A 4944-nucleotide genomic window follows, 5' to 3' on the forward strand; every position below is an offset into this window, starting at 1 on the left:
TCTTGTGATATGGTATTGTTTCTTTCTTTTTTAAACCAGTTTTCCTATTTGCAACAAATAGAACACAGCGGTGAAGGTGTTGGCCGGAGCTGAGTTGGCATTGCTGTTGTCACGTAGAGTCAAAGGTCATGAGTCCCATTCCACAGACTTGAGCCAACGCTCCATGCTGGCACTTCAGTGCAGTACTGAAGGAGTGCTGCACTGTTGAACGTGCAGTCTTTTGGATGAGATTTTAAATTCATGCCCCATCTGCTCTCCCACTTAATTTGTAAAACAAGAAGAATCCTGTGATGAACAGCAGGGGAGTTTTCCTCAGTGACCTGACCACTATTTATCACTCAATCAACTAATTACCTATTCACTTATCACAACTAAGCTACTGTGTTTCCTACATTGCAGCAAACGTATTTAATTAGCTGGAAAGTACCAGTTCAGTTTGCAGCAATTTCAACTTTACCCTACAGTCTGATATATGAATGCCTGGATAGTGGGCTCAGTAATGAGTTATTACAGCAAAGGTAAATCCTCCTATTAGCACTGCTGCCTCACAGCGCCAGAGACCCGGGGTCATTTCCGGCCTTGGGTGACTGTGTGGAGTTTGCACATTCATCCCATGTGTGCTCCAGGTGCTCCTGTTTCCTCCCAACACCCCAAAAATAGGCGGGTTAGATGGATTGGCCATGCTAAATTGCCCCTTAGCATCAGGGGAACTAGCAGGGCTAATACGTGGGAGATCAGGCCTGGCTGGAATTGTCAGTGCAAACTCGATGGGCCAAATAGCCTCCTTCTGTGCCGTAGGGATTCTATGATTCTGTGAATTGTGTGACTCTTTTTGGCTCTGGATGTGAATGACAGGTTAAGACATATAGATGATCATAGAGCAATTGTCTAGACAGGTAATAAAACGAGACGGTTGCTCAAATTGGGTAGGTATCGGGATTTGGGTTGCAACATAGAAAATTGCCTTTGTTGCAGCACTCCTTGTTGTGATGTTTGAACATGCAGATGAACCGCTTGCTGCCCTGCTGGCAACAGGAGCCCAAAGGTGATAGCTACTTGATGACAACAATTTTTGCATATTTATGGCTTGTACGAATCCATTTTAAATTTACCCAAATTCACTCCACACCAAATGATTAACATCAATGAAAACATTGGGTGCAAAACCATTCCTTTGTCAGATGCAAATATCAATCGGTTGCAAAATACTGAATAACAAAACAATGGGACTATCTCACTCATCACATGCCTCAGCTTGTAGTGTTTATTCTGGGTGTCACATGCCAGAAGTCCATACGCAGTCTCCACCTATCCATCCAGTTTTGGTTGTGGCAGCAGCTGTAGGCGGAATATAACAACACGTTGGGGTGAAAGTTGAAAGACTTAAATTTATATGAAAATTAAAAAAAATGCTGGAAAATCTTGGCAAGTTAAACAGCATCGTGGAACGAGGAACAGAATTAACGCTTCAACTTAAGACATTTACAATAACTTACATTTGTATAATGTTTATCATGCATAGCACAGTGGTTAACACTGCTGCATCACAGTGCTCAAGATCCGGGAAACATGGTACTATTCGAAGAAGAGCAGGGGAAACATACCTGATAATTAGCGCCAATATTTACCCCTCAATCAACATGTTTTGTGGTCATTATCACATTGCTCTTTGTGGGATCTTTCTGTGTGTAAATCAGCCTCCATGTCCTTGCCTCACAACACCAGGGAGCTGGATTCGATTCCCGGCTTCACTGTGCAGAGTCTGCACTTTCTCTCCGTGACTGATTGGGTTTCCTCTGGGTGCTCCGCTTTCCTCCCACAGTCCGAAAGACGTACTGATTAGGTGCATTGATCATGCTAAATTCTCCCTCAGTGTACCCAAACAAGCGTCGTAGTGTGGCAACTACGGGATTTTCACAGTAAATTCATTGCAGTGTTAACTATGAAAATGTCCCAAAGTGCTTCACAGGAGCATTATCAAACAAAATATGACACCGAGTCACTTAAGGAGACGATGTCAGATATCCAAAAGATTAGTCGAAGAAAAGCAAAGTACTGCAGATGCTGGAAATCTGAAGTAAAACAAGACATGCTGGATAAACTCAGTGGTACGATCTTACCGCCCATTCACATCATGCTCTGGCTGTAGAGAAGACAGTTGGAAAATTCCAGCCAGCATGGCTGGCCAGATCTAGAACATAGAACATGGAACATAGAACATTACAGCACAGTACAGGCCCTTCAGCCCTCAATGTTCTGCCGAACTATGTCCAAATCCAAGATCAAGCTATCCCACTCCCTATCATTCTGGTGTGCCTATCCAATAACCGCTTGACATTCCTAAAGTGTCCGACTCCACTAATCACAGCAAGCAGTCCATTCCATACCCCAACCACTCTCTGAGTAACGAATCTACCTCGAATATTTCCCACCAGGAACCTTAAAGTTATGCCCTCTAGTAACAGCTACATCCAACCAAGGAAATAGTCTCTGCACATCCACTCTATCTATCCCCCTCATCATATTAAAAACCTCTATTAAATCACCTCTCATCCTCCTCCACTCTGAAGAGAAAAGCCCCAGCTTCCTCAACCTTTCCTCATAAAACCAACCCTCCAAACCAGGCAGCATCCTGGTAAATCTCCTCTGCACTTTCTCCAATGCTTCCACATCCTTCTTATAGTGAAGTGACCAGAACTGCACACAATATTCCAAATGTGGTATCACCACAGTCTGGTATAGTTGCAGCATAACCCCACGGCTCTTAAACTCAAACCCCCGTTAATAAACGCTGACACACTATAAGCCTTCTTCACGGCTCTATCCACTTGAGTGGCAACCTTCAGAGATCTGTGGGTATGAACCCCAAGATCTGGCTGTTCCTCCACATTTCTTGGAACCCTGCCATTAACCCTGTAATCCGCATTCAAATTTGCCCTACCAAAATGAATCACCTCGCACTTATCATGGTTAAACTCCATCTGTCACTTTTCTGCCCAGCTGTGCATCCTATCAATGTCTCTTTGCAGCCTACAACAGCCCTCCATCTCATCCACTACTTCACCAATCTTGGTGTCATCAGCAATTTACTAACCCACTCTTCAGCCCCCTCTTCCAAGTCATTGATAAAAATCACAAATAGCAGAGGACCCAACACTGATCCTTGTGGTACACCGCTGGTAACTGGCCTCCAGTCTGAAAATTTTCCCTCCACCACCACCCTCTGTCTTCAATAAGACAGCCAGTTACTTATCCAATCAGCCAAATTTCCTTCTATCCCACACGTCCTTACTTTCTTCAAGAGCCTACCATGGGAACCTTATCAAACGCCTTACTAAAATCCATGTATACGACATCAACTGCTCTACTTACGTCTACACACTTAGTTACCTCCTCAAAGAATTCAATCAAATTTTTGAGGCAGGACTTACCCCTTACGAAACTGTGCAGACTATCCCGGATTAAGCTGCATTTTTCCAAATGGTCATAAATCCTATCTCTCAGGACTCTTTCCATTAACTTACTGCCCGCCAAAGTAAGACTAACTAGCTTATAATTACCAGGGTCATTCCTATTTCCTTTCTTGAAGAGAGGAACAACATTTGCCATTCTCCCGTCCTCTGGCACAAATCCCCGTGAACAGTGAGGACCCAAAGATCAAAGCCAGAGGCTCCACAATCTCATCCCTTGCCTCTCAAAGTATCCTAGGATTTATCCCATTTGGCCCAGGGGACTTATCAACCCTCAGGTTTTTCAAAATTGCTAATACATCTTCCCTCTGAACATCTACCTCCTCCATCTATCAGTCTGTATCACACTCTCATCCTCAAAAACATGGACCATCTCCTTAGTGAACACTGAAGAAAAGTATTCATTCAACGCCTCACCTATCTCTTCTGACTCCATGCACAAGTTCCCACTACTACCCATGACTGGCCCTAACCTCACCCTGGTCATTCTTTTATTTCTCACATAAGAGTAAAAAGCCTTGGGGTTTTCTTTTATCCGACCTGCCTAGGACTTCTCATGTCCCCTCTTCGCTCTCCTAAGCCCTTTCTTTAACTCAGTTGAGAACACAGCGTTGTGTTGAGGATGATCATGGAGGAGGTGTTGTTGCCTACCCTTACTGATCATGGTCCACGAGTTAGGAAGTTCAGGATTCAATTGCAGAGGGAGGCGCCCAGGCCCAGGTCATGGAGTTTGAGGATGAGTGTTGAAGGCTGAGCTGTAACCAATAAATGGGTGTCTGACAAAGGTGTCCTTGTTATCTAGATATTCTAGGGTTGAGTGCAGGGCCAGGAAAATAGCGTCTGCTGTGGACCTGTTGCGGCCATAGGCAAACTGTAATGGATCCAGGTAGTCCAGCAGGCTGGAATTGATTCGTACCGTGACTAACCTTCCAAAGCACTTCATAATGATGGATGTCAGAGCCACCAGCCAATAGTCATTAAGGCACGCTGCTTGGTTTTTCTTAGGTACTGGGATGATGGTCATCTTCTTGATGCAGATAGGGACCTCAGATTGTTGTAAAGAGAGGTTGAACATCCAGCCTGACCTGAGGCCAACAGAGAATGCCATTCTGCGAGCTTCGCCCCCCCCCGATTCTGGAGCGGGCAAGGTGGTAAAATTCCAGCCTCTGAATTCTTATCACTCTTTTTCAGAACTAAGAGAGGGAGAAAGGTGATGGATCGGGGGGGTGAAGTCTGTAGGGCAGAGTGGAAAGTCAGAGATGGATGGGAGCTAGGAGAGATTCATAGGCACAAGACAAAGGGAATGTTAATGGCAGTGTTAAAGACTAAAAAAGAGCTGAAAGTGACATAAAGGTAAGGTAGCAGAATGTAACAAAGGTCAGAATTCTGTGAAACCACAACATAAGAACAAGTGACAAATGGCCTTATGGGGCAGGGGAAGGGACATGAGGACAAAAAAAAAATGGATTTTAAA

The sequence above is a fragment of the Carcharhinus amblyrhynchos genome, chromosome 24, assembly GCF_965287045.1.
Source record: "Carcharhinus amblyrhynchos chromosome 24, sCarAmb.v2.hapA, whole genome shotgun sequence".
Lineage (NCBI taxonomy): Eukaryota > Metazoa > Chordata > Chondrichthyes > Carcharhiniformes > Carcharhinidae > Carcharhinus > Carcharhinus amblyrhynchos.